This window comes from Oryctolagus cuniculus, chromosome 6 (assembly GCF_964237555.1).
Source record: "Oryctolagus cuniculus chromosome 6, mOryCun1.1, whole genome shotgun sequence".
Classification (NCBI taxonomy): domain Eukaryota; kingdom Metazoa; phylum Chordata; class Mammalia; order Lagomorpha; family Leporidae; genus Oryctolagus; species Oryctolagus cuniculus.
Genome location: NC_091437.1, coordinates 54098141 through 54116479, shown reverse-complemented (window position 1 = coordinate 54116479; position 18339 = coordinate 54098141). Strand labels below are relative to the sequence as shown.

At 39.3% G+C, this 18339-nt stretch overlaps 1 protein-coding gene across 12 annotated transcripts in view; it reads right to left on the bottom strand.

Annotated features, from left to right (window-relative positions):
* Window positions 1-18339, bottom strand: part of TENM2 (teneurin transmembrane protein 2) — a 1294348-nt gene that overhangs the window by 981718 nt on the left and 294291 nt on the right. The window lies entirely within an intron of this gene.

The window sequence follows — 18339 nt, the reverse complement described above, 5'->3', positions numbered from 1 at the left end:
AGTAAGTCATTTTGACATGCAAACAACCTTCCTCCAATTTCTTTAATGAGCCTATAGCCAATTCCCAGTCAGTTTTCTCTCTCTTGCAAACCTCTGTCTTGGAAATACCTGGTTATTTCTTCCCAATTGTTCGCAAACAAGAGATCTTGTTGACAATAGGTTTAACTGGCACAAGTACCTAAATCACCCACCTAGGTCCATCCTGTTCCCTTCACTGCTAGGACACCCACTACAGTAAAAGAAAAATAGGAAAGAGCATTGAATACCACAGCTAAGCAGCTGGGAAGGAACCTCTCGGGAAGTGAGCCGGCAGCCAGGGAGCCTACAGCCTGTCTTCTGACACCCTCGACCTGGAAATTTCTGCCAGACTTCACTCAGAAAACACTAGCCTTCTGCCTTGCAAATGCAACAAAAATGCTTAGGCTTTTCCACGTTCCAAATGATAGCTCTTATTGATTTCATTTGCCATGCAAAATAGCACAAACCACAGGGCCAGGGCCTGAACAGAATGGACAAATACAAATTTTAATTAAAACAGAAAACACAACCCAGAGCCAGGGTAATGACTTCTCTCCAGGCTACTGTTGCTCATTGCCACCTCAATACGTCAGGACATTCTTGGGGAGCAGATCTGAACTTCGGAACGCCTCTGCTGGTCCTTGGAGATATCACACTGTAATGTCATGTCTACATTCCCTGAAGGGTAGCCTGTCTTCACAACAGTGTGGATGGCATCTACCCAAGGTACCAGAAGCCAAGTCATCCTACCTTTCCTGTCTACCAATGAGTCTTCCGGACTCATGGACCCTCCTAATCTTATATTAAGATCTGTGTGCTTTATCAGATATTTCCTGTAATTGTGCATGATTTTATTGACAACTAGCAATGAAAGAGGGTACTACTGTTAGGCATTAAAAGCACAGTTGTGTTGCTGCCACAGTTGATTAAAAAAAAAAAAAAAAAAAAGACTTGGTTTCTTGGCTTCTATAGTTCCTGACTCAGAAAGTTGAAAAGTGCCTTTGAGAGTCATCAGTCAGGACCCGAGAACTTCATTGGTGGACACAAATAGTGTTGGCATGGAAGTTTTTGCTGCTGCATAGACAATTCCAGTGTTTGCACATTAATGCAATTTCTAGATGACAAAATCCCCCTTCCTTAACTTCCAATGTGTGGTCTCAACACTTTGGAATCTATACTATAGGCTATTCAAGAGCATCATCAGTGAGGTCTGCACTGGAAGACAATCCTACAATGACCTCAGACTAACCAAAGTGTCAGAATCACTGCTGGGGGCTGGTGCTGGGTATAGAGGGTTAAGCCTCTGCCTGCGATGCCGACATCCCATACGGTGCTGGTTGGAGTTCCAGTCATACCACTTCGGATAAAGCTCCCTGCTAAAGCACCTGGGGAAGCAGCAGAAGATGACCCAAATACTTGGGCCCTTGAACCCATGTGGGAGATTGGGGTAAAGCGGAGGCTCTTGGCTTCAGCCTGGCGCAGCCCTGGTCATTGTGGTCACTTTAGGAGTAAATCAGTGGATGGAAGACATTTTTCTTTATCTCTCTCTCTCCCTCTCCTTCTCTCTTTGTCTTTCCCTCTCTGTAACTCTGCCTTTCAAGTAAATAAATAAAACTTAAAAAAAATAAAGCTACCATTGGCCTTTCAAATAGTTCCTTAATTCACATTAAAGAAATAGCATACTTCACAGGATTTTTGTAGAAGTAAAACAGAATTTGTAGGAAAGCTCCTAATATACTGTCTAGAACACCATATGGACTCAACAATTTAAACAAATGTTTTCTCTTGGGTAATAAAGACTTGCATGAAACTCTTACCAGAATCTACTTTTCTTTTAAATATATTTTTCCACGAACTTTTTGAAATTGCCTGTATGAGACTGTGTGCACCAATATTGAAAAACCACAGGGAGTTACTTTGAAGGCTTGAGTGTTTTGAGTCCACTGTAGAATTTTATTCTCCCCTGCTTGTTAGTTTTCACTTTTTAATGTTTTCAGTCTTTCTGACTGATGAAATCCAGTCTCCTCTATTTTGCCTTGTACTTGAGAAAGTAGACTGACTTTCCCTAAGTGCATATATGTACATATACTTTTATTTTTTTTAAATTATGCTCAGAGTAGAAGCTTAAAGGCTTATTGCCTATTAATAAAGTCCAAGAACTTCAGTGTATGGATATTTTAACATCTAATTTGGTTGCTGAGCAAACTTCTCCTGATAAATTCTTCTTTCTTGCCTCTGCCCTTGATATTTTAGTTTTTCAGGAAGGTCACCTCTATATTAGTGATGGAAATTTGCATCTAATGAGGTAAAAATGGACAAATTTTAATCAGGGGAACTTAAAACTTAATTTCCTACAAATATAAGAGAATTCAAACTTGTTTGCAAACAGACATTTTGCACTTTGCCTGCTTGTTATTTAAAACATTAACTATGGGGCCAGTGCTGTGGCATAGTGGGTTAAAGCCAGGCTCGCAGCACCAGCATCCCATGTGGCCACTGGTTTGAGTTCTGGCTGCTCCTCTTCAGATTCAGCTCTCTGCTATGGCTTAGGAAAGCAGCAGAAGAGGGCATAATTGCTTGGGCCCCTGCACCCACGTGGGAGACCTAGGAGAAGTTCCCGGCTATTGGCTTTAGATGGGCTCAGCTTCATCTGTCGCGGCCATTTGGGGAGTGAACCAGTGAATCAAAGACCTCTCTCTCTCTGTCTCTATCTTTCTCTGTAACTTTGTGTCTCAAATAAATAAAATAAAGCTTTTAAAAAAACATTATCGGTTAGATTAAAAATACACAGAGAAAAATGTATATTAAATTCTAGATGTTGGAGAATTTCTCACAATAACTTAAGTCTTGGCTTGGGACATTTGCATCCATATTGAGGTTCCCTTTTCTATTCTTAACTACTTTGCTTCCAATCCAACTTCTTACTAATGTGCAACTTAGGAAGCAGCTGATGATGGCTCAAGTACTTGGGTCACTATCACCTATATAATAGACCAAGATAAAGGTCCAGGCTCTTGGCCTCAGCCGGGCCCATCCTTTGCTGTTGCAGACTTCTGGAGAGTGAACCAGCAGACTGAATGCGTGTGTGTGTGTGTGTGCATGCCCACACACTTTCAAATGCAATGAAAAGAATTTTTAAAAAGTTTTAACAATCTAGATTGCTAAGTTGTCTTTAAGAATCATGCAGTCTGGCCGGCGCCACGGCTCACTAGGCTAATCCTCTGCCTTGCGGCACCGGCGCACTGGGTTCTAGTCCCGGTCGGGGCACCGGATTCTGTCCCGGTTGCCCCTCTTCCAGGCCAGCTCTCTGCTGTGGCCAGGGAGTACAGTGGAGGATGGCCCAAGTGCTTGGGCCCTGTACCCCATGGGAGACCAGGATAAGTACCTGGCTCCTGCTTTTGGATCAGCGCGGTGCGCCGGCCACAGCGCACCAGCCGCAGCAGCCACTGGAGGGTGAACCAACGGCAAAGGAAGACCTTTCTCTCTCTCTCTCTGTCCACTCTGCCTGTCAAAAAAAAAAAAAAAAAAAAGAAGAATCATGCAGTCAAGAAGCAGGTGGTTGGCACTGTGGATAAGTTGCCCTTTGGAACAACTACATCCCATATGAAAGTGTTTGGTTAAAGTCCCAGCTCAACTTCAGCCTGCTTGTTAATGCACACCCTGGGAGGAAGCAAATCAATGCTCAAGTACTTGATGTGGGAGAGCCAGAGTTCCAGACCCCCAGCTTCACCTTGAGCAAGCATTAGTTTTGCAGGCATTTGGGTAATAAACCTGTGGATGGAAGATCTCTTCCTATCTGTCCCTCTGCCTTTTATATACTATGAAAATAAGTGATTTAAAAAAAAGTCAGGTAGTCTAGAATTTTCGGCTTCCAAAAAAGATGGAATAGACATACTTTTTCCTTTTTCTTCCCACAAGGGAATGCTAAAAATCCTGGAAATTATATGTAAAACAAACAGATGAGCATGAGGGGTGGGAAGAAGAGTCAAGCAACTAGAGACCTAAAGATTCAAGGGAGCAACATAGTGGTGGATTCCCTGAGGGTTCCCTGTTTATCCCCACCTTGGAGCTAAAGAAGCAATCAACCCAGAAACATTAAACACCAATGGGCACAGACAACAAAAGCAAGCCACCTCTAGGTAAGAAACTATGAAAACGGGCATTCAAATAAGTGAGAAAATGTTATACAACAGCTACCCTACTCTAGATGAAAGGAGTAGGGGAAACAATTATGGCCTCACGTCCAACTTTATCACAAATGCCAAAAGGGAAGACTGTACTTCCACACTAATGAATTTGTAGTAAGACACCCTAAACCCAACCAGAGTGGTTTCAGAGATAAGGGATCTATAATTTCTTCCTTTCCAGAAAATAATGAAGTTCCCATTCTCAGAGGAGCTCTAGTCATTTACTCCCATAGGTCATTAGTAAAGTTCTCTACTGGGGTGGTTTAGAATGAGGTCCAGTAAAGATTCAAGACTTTCCTTCTATTCTAGTGTTTCCATACCCTTGTGTCATTAAATACCATCTGGGGAGAAGTACCCAAGTGCTCCTGCTCCTACCTCCCCTGCATGGAGGTGTCATTGCAGGATTACTGGGGAACAAGAATATCTACTTCCATACTCCTGGCTCCTATATGCAGCACCCAACAAGGAGACCCTTTTGGGTATTGACAAAGGCTGAGTGTAGAAATTGGCAGTAATGGGGCCAGCGCTGTGGCACAGCAGGTTAAAGCCCTGGCCTGAAACGCCAGCATCCCATATGGGTGCCGGTTCTAGACCAGGCTGCTCCACTTCTGATCCAGCTCTCTGCTTTGGCCTGGGATAGCAGTAGAAGATGGCCCAAGTCCTTGGGCACCTGCACCCATGTGGGAGACCCGGAAGAAGCACCTGGCTCCTGGCTTCAAATCAGCGCAGCTCTGGCCGTTGAGGCCATCCAGGGAGTGAACCAGCTGATGGAAGAACTCTCTGTCTGTCTCTACCTCTCTCTGTAACTCTTTCATACAAATTAAATAAATTACATATAGCCACTTCCCCTCCCAGAGCATTAGCAGAAAAAAAACAAACAAAATTTAAAAAGTTTAAATAAAATCCAGAGTCACACAACACTATAGCCCAAATGACAATGTTTCAAGTGAAAAATCACTTGTCATACCAAGACTTGGGAATATCTTAAGCTGAATGAAGGAAAGCCATCAATGGATGTCAACAATGAGATTACAAAGATGTCAACTTCATCTGTTATAAAACAGTCATCATGAAATCGCTTTGATAACCAATTAAGAAAGCACTTGAAGTAAATGAAAAAGTAGTTCTCATCAAAGAAATAGAAATTCTCAGAAAACAAGTGGAAATTTTATAGTCTAAAAGTATAATAACAAAAATAAAATATTAAATAGATTGTCTCAACAGAACAATGGAGAAACAGAGGAAAAAATAAAGTAACTGCACAATGGGTCAGTAGAAGTTAATCAACATGCACAGCAGCAGGGGTGAAAAAAAGAATTTTGGGAATTTACAGGATGAAGATAACAAAATACCTAGTGTTCATGATATCGAAGTTTCAGGACAAAAGAGAAGAAAAGACTGAAAAAGTGCTTAAACAGCAATTGAATACATTCAAATTTGCCAAACATTCAAATTTGTAAAAGTGTAAGTCAAATTGCCAATACATTCAAATTTGTAAAAGTGTAAGTCAAATGGCTGAGTGAATCCCAAATAAGGTAAACCCAAATGTATCCATATGAAAACATATCACAGTCCAGCTTCTAAAAACTAAAGAGAAAGAAGAAAATCGTGAAAGCAGTAATTAAAAAAAAGACACCTTACCTATGGAGGAAAGCAAATGAAATTAAAATAGATTTCTCATCTGAAAGCCATGAAGGTCAAAGAGAGAAGCACATTTTCAAAGTGCTGAAAGAAAACAACCTTCAAACCAGCAACCAGTGAAGATATCATTTTGAAATGAAGGAGAAATCATTAAATTCTCTGATGAAGGAAAACTAGAGAATTTGGTACCAGTATTTTAAAAGAATTGCTAAACAGTTTTCTAAACAGCAAACAATAAACAGAAATGATCTTAGAACATCAGTAAGGAAGAAAGTATGGTAAGTAAAAATTTAAACAGTCACATAGACTGTCTTTTAATTTTTGAGTTTCAAAATTATTTTTGTTGGTTGAAGGAAAAATTATACTTTCTCTGATGTGATTCCAAATATATGTAGGAGACATATTTTAAAAATTATATTATAAAAGCATGATAATTAAGATTCTAAAGAGAGGAAAGATTTCCTTATTTTACTCACATTGGTGAAATGATTAAAGCAGTAGACTATGATAAGATATGGAAGTTCATAGCAATGACGATAAAAGCTACGAGATATACTCCGAATTACTACAGATAAATTATTTTCTAAAAAATTATTTTCTAAAAAAATTTTCAGTAGCCCACAAGAAAGTAGACAGAAAAAAACCACAAAAATGACTAAGAAAACAAAATGGCAGACTTAAGCTTTAAAATAATTATATTAAACATAAATAGCTTTAATACATAAAGAGATTAGCACAGTGAGTTAAATACATGGTCCAACTATATGCAGTAATTAAATCTGTTAAGTGTAAAAATCTAGTCATGTTAAAAATAAAAATAAAACACATATCATGCAAATATTAATCAAATGAAAGCAGGAATAACTAAAGTACAGATTTAGTGGGCTTCTTATGCAAAGAAAAATATCAGGGTTAAGGAAGGGTATTATATAATCATAAAAATGTTAATACTCTAAGTACATAGAGAAATTCTGATTATGTATATACATCCATAAAAGTTCTGCAAAATTTGCGAAGCAAAAAAGTTACAATAGGACCATGGAGGGGAGAACAAATTTACTATTATAGTTAGAGGTTTCAACACGTTAGTGTCAAAAGTTGATAAACTATATAGGCGAAAAATCAGCAAGGATAGATTAAAATCTGACCATATCATCATTCAACATGGTCTAATCAATGTTGATAAAACTCTCTTCCCAATGACAAGAGGTTTATATCCTTCTCAATGGCCCATTGACATAGGAAGATATATCAAACAGTCTGTGTAAAATACATATTATCTTTTAATTTGATTTTTCATAATCCTTTTTAAGCATCTTTGTGATGCAAGATGTTTCCTATTATGGGCCATAAATAAATCTCAAATTTTTTCAAATAGTTGAAATCATATAAAGCATTCCTCTGGAATAAAATTGAAATCACCAACAGAAAGGTAAGAAGAAAACCACTGAATTCTTAAAAATTTAACAACACTCACCAAAATAATTCACTAAAGAAATCAGAAACTTAAAAAAACCCATTTAAGTGAATTAAAATGGAAATACAACAAATCAAAATTTGTGGGAGTGGTAAATGAGAGGAAAATTAATAGAACCAAACAGATGTATTGATGTATTGTAAAATAAGAAAATTCTAAGATTAAAAATCAAAGCTCCTACTTCAAGAACAAAGAGAAAAATTTAAAAAGATATACTGAAAACAAGTAGGAAAAAAATGATAAAGATAACCGTGCAAATCAGTGAAACTGAAAACAGAGAAACAATAGAGGAGTGCCACAAAACAGACTTCTTTCTTTCAAAATATCAACACAAGTGACAAACCTCTAGCAGGACTGACAAGGAAAAAATAGGAGACACAAATGACCAACATCAGGCATGCAACAAGGGGTATCACCACAGGCTCAGCTCACAAACACAAGATAATTAACAGATACTATGGACAAATCTGCTAGGCATCTTTGACAACTAAGATAAAATGGACTAAATCCTGAAGAAAATTCGAAGTATAACAACTCACCCAGTATGGTATTGATCATTAGAACAGCTTTATAGCTATGAATGAAATTTAATCTATAACTGACATATACATACACAAAACAGACCTATACCATTCCACTGGAGAATTTCACCAAATACTTAAAGAATTAACAACAACTGTGTTATCTCTTTGAGAAAACTGAAGTGGACAGAGCATTTTCCAACTTATTATATGAAATGGGGTAGTCACTCTACATTACTCTGAGGCCAAACTAGACAAAGACAGTATAAAAAGAGAAAAACAAAAAACTACAGACTAACATCTCTTATGTTTGTTGACATAAAAATCCTTATTTAGCAAACATAATTCAATAACATATTTTAAAAAATGTAAACCATGACCAAATAGTTATATTCTGAGAATTCAATATATTCTTGAATTCAAAATTCCACGAAATTCTGGTTTGATACTTAAAGCTAATGAATACATTCCATTTATTAACAGGCTAAAGGATTTTAATCATAGAATAACAATAATTACTACACAAAAGACATGTAGCAAAAATCCACAGACATCCATGGTAAAAACTCCCAGAAAAACAGAAATAGAGGGAATTTCTTCAAGTCGATAAAGCCATCATCAACAACACCAAAAACCTCTATAACATTATACTTAATCATGAAGGAATGCTCCTCCTCCAAGAATATCTGCTCTCACTAATCCTATTCAACATGTTCGTGAACTTGTAGACAGTAAAATAATACAAGAACTGCATATTCTATTTGAAAGAGTGACCGAGATAGATGGAGAGGCAGAGACAGAAAGAGAGAGAAAGAGATCTTCCATCCATTGATTCACTCCTCAAATGACCCCAAGGGGCACGGCTGGGCCAGGCTGAAACCCAGAGTCGGGAACTCCAACCTGCTTTCCCAAATGGGTGGCATGGGCCCAAGTACTTGGGTCATTTTCTGCTGCTTTACTGTTGATCCAAAATGAGATACTAGTGTTGTAAAACATTTAAACATTTTAGAAAACAATGTAAAACTTTTAAAGAAGGAAAAATATCTAGACAACATCAAACACAGAAAACATAAAAGAAAAAATTAAGAAGCTGAACTTTGAGTTAAAAAATCTTGTCTGCAAAAGCTCCTGTTAAGAAAATGAGAAAGCAGGGCTGATGTTTGGCACAGGGGGTTATGTTGCCATGGAATGCCTGTTTGAGCCCCAGGTGCTCTGCTTCTGATCCAGCTCCTGCTAATGCACATGAGAAAGCAGCAGATGATGACCAAGTGCTCAGGCTCCTGCCAGCCATGTGGGAGACCCTAATGGAATTCCCAGCTCCTGGCTTCGACCTGGATCAGCCCCAGTCCTTGCAGACATTTAGGGGAGTGAACAAGGAGATGGAAGATCTCTGCCCTTCAAATAAATCTTTAAATAAATAAAGAGGATGAAAAGACAATCTACAAACTGAGAATGTACATGCACATCAGACACCTGATAAAGGACAAACATGGAGAATGTATGTCTCAAAACTCAACTGCGATATAAACAATCCAATTAGTAACAAGTGGAAAAAGACACAAAGTGACATTTCATGGAATAGGGCACATAAATACAAACAAGAACATGAAGACAAGGCACCAAAAGCCATGAGAGATGTGCAAACTTATACCAGAAGAATATAGTATTAAAATCTAAATAACTAAAAATTTAAACACGTCAACACTAAGTGCTGCAAGGAAGTGGAAAAACTGGATCACTCAAATATAAGATGGTACTTGGTGCTGCTCTCTGAAACAGGGTAGCAGAGTGTTTCAACAAAAATAATTCCTAGGTGAAGCTGTAATCCCAAAAGTAAACTCCTGGGCATTTGTTTAAGAGAAATGAAAACTTATGACCACACAAAAACCTACACAGAAACATAGACAGCAAAATGCTTATTCATAGGAGATCTATGGAAGAGTGAACCGACCCACATGTTCATCCACGGGAACATGGTCAAACGTAACCCCCTGTGCCACAACCTCAGCCCTGTCTTCAGCCCAAGCCATGAAACACTGCTCATAAAGGAAGTCACGACTTTCACACTCAAGGACGAACCTCCAGAGAATAATGCTAAGTAAAGAGTGCCAGTCATAAAGGTTATGCACTGACTGAATGGTTCCATTTATACAATGCTCTTGAAATGACAAAGTTATAGAAATGGAAAACAGATAAATGGCTGTCAGTGACTGCAAGTAGGCCATGTGGGAATTTCTGTGCTGGTGGAAATGTTCTAGATCATGACTGTACCAATGCCAGGATCCTTGTTGTGATACTGGTCTTGTGGTTTGCAAGATGTTATCCTTGGTGGAAACTGAATGAAGAGTACTACAGATGTCCACATGTTATTTCTTCCAACTTCATGACTTTATAGTGAAATAAAGTGAAAAGTTTATTTAAAAAAATCACAGAAGTAGCATAGCTGGGCCAAACTCCACCACGAAAGAAAATGTCTCATCAGGAAGATTACTTATAATTTTAAATGGTGTATTCATAACCTATTTTTATTTTATTTTTTACAGATTATTATTTAATTTATTTGAAAGAATTATAGAATGAGAGAAAGATTACAGAGTGACAGGGAGAGGCAAAGGGAGGAGGGGGAGGGGAGGCAGAGGAGGGAGAGACGGAGGAGGGGGAGAGAGAAGAGAGAGAGAGAGAATCTTTTATTTGCTGGTTTCCTCTCCAAATGGCTGCAAATGCTAGGGCTTTACCAGGCCAAAGCCAAGAGCCAGAAGCCTCTTCCAGGTCTCCCAGGTGTATGCTGGGGCTGAAACACTTGGCCTAACATCTGCTACTTTCCTGGGCTCATTAGTAGGGACCTGGATATTAAGTGGATCAGACAGCACACGAACTGACCCCAGGAGGGATGCTGGCATTGGAGGTGGCAACTTAAGCTGTCACACCATGACACTGGTCCCTGCTTTTATTTTTTATTTATTCCTTCATTGATTCTTCTTATTTGAAAGCCAGAGGGAAAGAGTTAGAGGCACAGAGACATTCCATCCCACTGATCACGTCCCAGATGCCTCCAGCAGCTGGGGCTGGCCCAATCCCAAGAAAGAAGCCAGGGTCAACACAGGTCTCCCACATGGATAGCAAGGAAGCAACTACTTGAGCTATCACCTCCTGCCCTCCAGCGTGTATCTCAGCCTTTGTTTAGTGGTAAAACACCACTTCAGACATCTACATCCCACACTAGAGTGCCTGGGTTTGACTCCCAGCTCTGCATGCTCCACTTTAAAAAAATGGTAATTTTACCACTTCTCTTGGTCAGTCTGCTCCACTGTTTAACCCGACACCTCCCCATACTAGCCAGTACAGTCTATATTTATGACTTTTGGTATAAAGGAAGTAGAAAATCTGTGGTGGTCCCTATAAAGGATCACAAGGAGTCAGTTATAATATCAAAAACAGCAGGTATCACCATATTTTTAAAAAGACAATTCTAAAATAATAGGAAATTAGCTGTAATCCTAACGTGGCTGAATATCCATCTTTTAATAAATAAAACACACTAAGTGCCTACTTTGGGTAAGCACTCTCAGAATGGCTGTCCTTGAAAGCTAAGGTCAGCAATTCATGTGGGGAAATGCAAGTTTAGAGACTGCTTTACTAAAGTAATTAAAATTGCCTTGAAGCAGTATGAAAGATGGTAACGAAAATTATAAGCCTTTTCCCCAAGCCTCCACCCTTTCTGCCACTGACAAATGGCAATCATTGGATGTCAATGCCTCTGCCAGCCCCTTAGTGCTGTGCTGGGGCTTTATTCTGTTACATTCCACATTTCTTCCCTTTAAAAGTGTTCACACTGCTTTTTCCATCAGTTGCCTAAGTGGGTTCCATCACTTCAGCAGAACAGACTACAGAGATCTTGCCTCCAAGCTTTTGTCTAATTAACTAATCCTATGAGCTGTAACACTGTTCACTATTAACTCTGCAGAATATCCTACTACTTAAGGGGTTGACTTGTTAATCACCGACAGCCCATTTGAAATGTGTGTGTGTGTGTGTGTGTGTGTTATTATTTGAGTATAGCTGTGTGTGTGCATACAAGTGCACATGAGCAAGGCACAGGTAAATTTTAGAAGCATCCAAGGGAGATCTTTCCTTTCCCTGTTGTGATGAATACTGTAGACAGCTGTTTAAATCTGCTTCACCCTCATTTTGGCTTCTGATTACCCCCAAACATCATTGCACTGTGCTAGAACATTTCTATATTATAATAAATTGACTGCAGGCAGACCTTCAGGAAGTGGGGTTCCTGGAGACCCAAGCACTTCCCACTGTCTGCATGAACTGGCAATCTACTAATTCTGAACACAGATTATTTTTCTCCTTGATTCCAAGAAAAGGTGACCACCTTTCTTCATGAAAAAAGTATGACAAATTCTTGAAGAAGATTGTCTAGAAGGGAGTGGGGAACCAGTGAATCAATTTTCCTTATTTCTTAACTTGGGTTGATATCACAGATACTTCAGAAATGCAGTAAGAATTTTCATTAAATGAGCACATTTGTTGTTAAAAACCTATGTAAGTTAAAAGCCCAATTGGAAAACTCTTGTAGAATATTTCTCCCTTCTGAAAGCATGTTAGTTGGATTGCCAACATATTTCTTAAATATAGCGTTGCCATATTCGGGTTTAAAAAATAATAGATAATGCATAGCCCCTCTAGCTCCACGCCTCTGCAAAGTTCAGGTTTTAGCCAAAATGAGAAATGCCATGTCAACCAAAAGACAGGAAAATCACAGATGCCTGTCTGGAGCATTAGGACTACTTCACAAAGTTGTTTATTTAAAAATCTTTAAGTCACAGACGGCTGTAATACAGAACTCCACACTAAAGTGGGAAAGATGTCGAGAAAGGGGAGGGAACTGGAGTCTCACTCTACCTCCTTCTATTCACAAGTAGGTTCACGATGAACTCAGTGTAAAACCTGGTGCTCTAAGATTTCCAGTCTCTCTTCTTAGAAATATTTAAGAACAACTTTATAGCGCACAAATGCACTCCAAATACAGAATACGCCTGTGACCTCTGGCTGGCCCAAAGAAAATCGGATTCAACAATCTACAAAAGTGGGAGATAGTGGTGTAGTAATTTAATGCACTGGTAAATAAGAGGTCAAAGGAAATTTGCTCCCTGGTCCCCTGTGCCATTATATTGATATGTCTGGGGATAAGCAGCCAACTCTGGTTAATGCCCACACCAAGAAAGGATAAGCAAATTCACAACTGTGTTCTCCTCTCTAGCTGTGGAGCTACATGTTGCTGCCTTTTAGAAACTGTTAGGGTCCCTGGAGCCATTTGCACAGGAAATGGAGAGAGCAGAGCCAGGATCTGCTGTCTAGGAATTTTATGAATTGTGAAATGCAAAGACATTTCTACGTGCTCGGCTGGCAGTCCTCATCAACAAAAAACCACAGAAGGGTAACATGCACTCTACAAGCCTAGATATTTGCCATGATAGTGCAAGCTTGGGCGTTTGTGTATATTCTTATTTGAATAGCAATGAAAAGGCAGAAGTCTACATCCGATTGGTATTTAGTATAATTCCGCAGCTTTTTTTTTCTCTCTCTCCAGTCCAAACTACTTAACATTCAAGAAAGTCAGCATGGTTACACCTCCTGCGAAAATTTCAATATGAAATGTGGAAGTTTACTGAAGCCTTTGCCTGGGCAGCCCCACCTTCCCCCATGCAGGCCTGTCTGCTCTCCTCCCATTTTCCTCTGTGCCTCCTGAGATCGGGAGCCGAACAGATGGCTGTACCTTAGGCACTGGCTAAGTTACCGTAACTGGAAAGACAGTCCCTCCCTATTCTACCTCCCCACCATGCAGATCACAGGGAGGCAGCAAAGCAAGCCCATGAGCCTGCAGCCTCTAAACCTAATGAAGGAAAGAACTGCACACCCTCAGCCCATCCTGTTGTGTGTGCTCCCCTCGGTACATGAGACTGAAAGCAGCCGAAGATCATCAGAATGCAGAGGGCAGTGGACTGCAGGTTTCCGAGCATAACATCAGAGTCAGCATCCCTATCAAGTCAAGCTCCCATTTCATGAATACACACAAACTGCCATGCCTTGAGTTGGGCTCCCAAGCAAAGTGATCACAACCACACAATGCTGAAACAAATTCAGCTGTGTTTCCAAGTGGGGACATGTGGACTCCGGGAGGTCATAATTACTCACCTCTATCAAGTGTTCATGCCAACACTGAGACAAACAGCTGTCTATGAGGCCTGCCTGCGTTAGAAAAATATTAACTCATAGAAAAGGTAAGTCTCTGAGCATTCTCTCCTGTTCCTTTTGGTCAGTGGATGTGTGAATATCCAAGAATGTAGCATCCTGTAATCCAAAGCAGTTGTGTCCAGAAAGTGACCAGCTACATCACAATGCTTGTGCAGTCAACAAGGAAAATATACAAGCAAGTTATCAAGGTGTGTGTAAGCACCACTTCGAGTTATGAATCTTGAATAATGGAAATAAAGGAGAGAGCTGTCATGAGAAAGAGTAAAATAAGAGTTGATAAAGGTCTCAGTTTACACATCTGGGAAATGGGAATAAGATCTCTACTTTAAATTCACTTAAAATGTCAAACTGTGTATTGTGAACCTTCTATTAATAGACACTCAAAGAGTGACAGAGTTTGCCACTCCCCCCTCCGCTCCCAACCACCGCTGCCACTAGCATCCATCATTATCAACAGTAGTTGTTTCTTAGTCATCTCCAAATCAGCAGATAACCGCCACTGTTCTGAGCAACTTGTTAGGATGGTACCTTTCTGCTTTCTGAAGAGTTAGCACTGTATCATTTTCTCAGGACAGAAGCATAGATATTAATAACCCCACTTAGCATCCAACTCTCGCTGCACGAAACACTTTCAGGGATACAGAAAAGCTACATCTTAGGAGTTCTAACATCACTATTCTCAATCAAATCATATGTACTTTATCTTCTATTTTCAACAGACCAGATTAAGTTCATTGTTGAAATAACTACACATAATATAAAGAAGATAGCACATGAAAAATACAAGTTGTTTATAATTAACTCATTGCCTATCCAGGAAGGTAGATACTACTAACTGGGAATTCTGTTGCTTATTGAACCTAAACAATGGATGCACAGATGTAGGATGTGAGAAATTGAGAGTGGTCTAAATTACTCTTCATGATAAAAAGAAAGGTAAAATAGCCCCAACGGAGTAGTAAGTACTGCCATTTGGATCCTGGGGAATTCAGAGATCCATGGGCTATGATGTAAAAGAAACATAGGCAAAGAAAGAGAAAGAGAATGCATGGAGGATGGTAGTACCTGCTGGAGACTTTCAGAGAAGAATGCTACATACTGGGCAGTAGGAATCATTTCAGCCTCAATCTCTAAGCATTGGGCCAGGCAATGCATAGTTGGATGGTTGGGGGAGCCTCCCACAGTACAATAGCCACTCATAATTTCAGCTGTGATCTTCATTGCGTATATGTGCAGTTAATGTCTCTTAATATTTCACAATCTGAAGCCTTGCTTCAGTGATGGCATTGGGTAAAAACTGAAGTGCAAACTCTCCAAAGAGCAGATAACAAGTGGAGCTCTTTGCTCTGTCTCTTAGCAGCTCTGTGACGTTGGAGACCTTGTCTCTTGAGAATTGGTCTATCTCCAGTAGCCAAGAAAGCTCACCATGAAACACCACCAATGAGCCTTTGTTTAAAAATAGTCCCATTTTATAAAAGGCATCACAAGAAAAAAATGGGAAAGTGTTTAAAAGGGCTTGGAGGCCACTGTTGTCTTTCTTAGTCTTTACCTATGCCAAAAAGTTGCACAGTTTACCTAAGAATTTTCCTACAAATTTCATAACCAATTTCCTTCCTATTTTGCCAAACAAATACAACGTGAGTTTTCTATTTCAAAGAGGCTTCCATTTCCTTAATAAGGAGACAAAATAAATATTGCTAATTGCTAGAAAGAAATTTAAATATTACCAAAGAGTAGCAGCTGGCCCCTGACAGGATGTGAAGTTTAAGTCACCGCCTTGCTTTTAAACCATCCTTCTGTTTGGGAAAGTCTTTTTAGAGGTCCAGTAACAGTATATGTCTACAGTCAACATTTTCTAAGAAGATCCAGATAGTGTTTTTTTTTTTTTTTTGCACACAATAGGGTGTGCAGCAAGCACTTAATTCTGCCATTGTAGCAGCACAGTAGCACTGAAGCAGCCTTAGATAATGCTTATATAAATGGGTGTGTGTGTGTGTGTGTGTTTTCAACAAAACTTCATTTACAAAAACAGCAAGTGAATTGGATTTGACCTTCAGACCACAATATACATCTCCTGCTATAATATACAAGGAGAGCAACCAAAAACAAAAAGTTTGGAATTCTGGTGAAATATTAGTTTGAAACTAAACATGCATTGTGCTGGGCATTTAGTTAAGACAGTGACTAAGCCACTCATATCCCATTTCAAAGTACCTGGGTTTAATTCCCAGTGCTGGCTCCAGACTCCAGATTCCTACAAAAAATGACTCTGGGAGGCTCAAGTGGGTAGGTCCTGCTACCCACTTGGGAGACCTTGATTGACTTCCAGTTCCCAGTTTCAACCCTAGCAGGGGGGCTGTTGCGCCCACTTAAGTGAGTAAACCAGCAGATCAGAGATCATTCTCTGTCTCCCTGTCTCAAATTTTAAAAAGCAAAAAATACATCATCACAGATCACAGAGAAGTTGAGGACTTCCTTATCAGAGAGTTCTCAATGGAGTTAAAACAGACAAAGCATTCATAGTAGACAAGTGTGAGAATAACTAGGACTGTACAACTACAGGAAACTGTTTGTATTAGATGGTTAATGAATTGAAATAGATTTTTTTAGACTACAAGCTAATAATATGCATCTCTTGAGAAGATATAGATGTTTTTAACCATTCTTGTGACAATAGTTTGAAATTTGACCTTTTTGTGTAATATGTGTTTAGTTTTCGCCTGTGTGCTCCAGCTAATTATTATTTTGCCAATTATTTCCTGGCATGGAGGTTTGTCAGTGAATATTAGAAACAGCAATGATGATATCTAATTATTTTCCCTTTCATATCATTCTTTCTCCTGTTTTTAAGTCTTTATATTGTAGTTTGCACATAGGACAAAGAGGAATATAATTAATTTATCAAATGGTCAAAAGTATTAATAGTTGAAGTTTCAAGACCCAGAACAATACAGGAAAAGTCAAGACCTATTCTGGCTGAAAAAGGACTTCATCAACCAGTAAGGTGTAAATATTTGGGTAATTGCTTAGGAGTCCTCTGATATAAACTTGTATTAAAAGGACTCTTGACAGCCAGTGCCTACTTGTGTTGCTCAGTTGTCAATCACCTAGTGATACGACAGAAAAGATTAGACAATGCACAGCCCCAAAGAAAATTTTGTGCAAATTTAAAAATAACTCAATAACATCAATCTCAAAATGACGTCCTTGCATCCTTGCTTTTCGTAATGATCCCTCAAGGTATAGCATTATATTTTTTACAACCATTAGCACTGCCATTCACCAGAAATATAATGCTGTAATCACTCAGAGGTTCAAGGAAATGAAAGTGTCTCACATTTGCCTACTACCCTCGGTTGTCTAATATAGCATCCAATGTTACAACAATGTAAACTCTAGCAGACACGGGGATAAGAGCCTCTGCGGGAGACAGCTGTGATGAACTGCTTGAGATACAGAGGTAGCTTCTGATTTTTGAGAGGGGAATGTTCCCTCCCAAAGCAATTACCAACATCCCTTGTGCTATGAAATGTTTGTGTTCTAGGACAACTGCCTGGAAAGTGAATCTGGCTTCGTCACTGCCTTTGATTATAAAAATGGAGGGCCACTCTTGTGGGGAAAAGAAAAAATAAAGGCTCAAAGAAGTCATCAAAACCCTTCTTTCAAAAGACATACACTCTTTACATCCTGGAAATGGAAAAGAAACCCTTGCCTGATAAATTAATAGTGGTCCTTAGAAGAGATTGCTGGAAACCCTAAGTAGTCAGGATTGTTGGGAACAACAGCAGTGGACCCCAAGGATAAATGGAAGTGCAGACAAAAGAAGGACACGCACCAGCATCAAATGTCAGTCACAGTCTATCAAAGGCCTTCCCAGAATCACCAGCAGGATAACACGCAATTCTCTATGGTGACTCAAATACAACTTCATAACACTTTATGGAAACAGCAGGATTTTAAAAAAGAACAGATTGATTTGGCCGGCAGGACCAGTTGATGACACAGAGTAGAGGTAACAACTCAAAAACCTATTGAGGGATGAGCATGTTTTCTGCAAACCACAACCAGGGGACTGCAGATGGGGTTACATGGTCCCTACTGAGAACAAGTAATTCATCTATCCAGGGACATTCACATTTGATGATTTGGCATAAGTATTATTGCAAATTATCATTTATCAGTTTACCTGGCTATCTGAAACCTTTTACTGATAAGAATAGTAATGCCA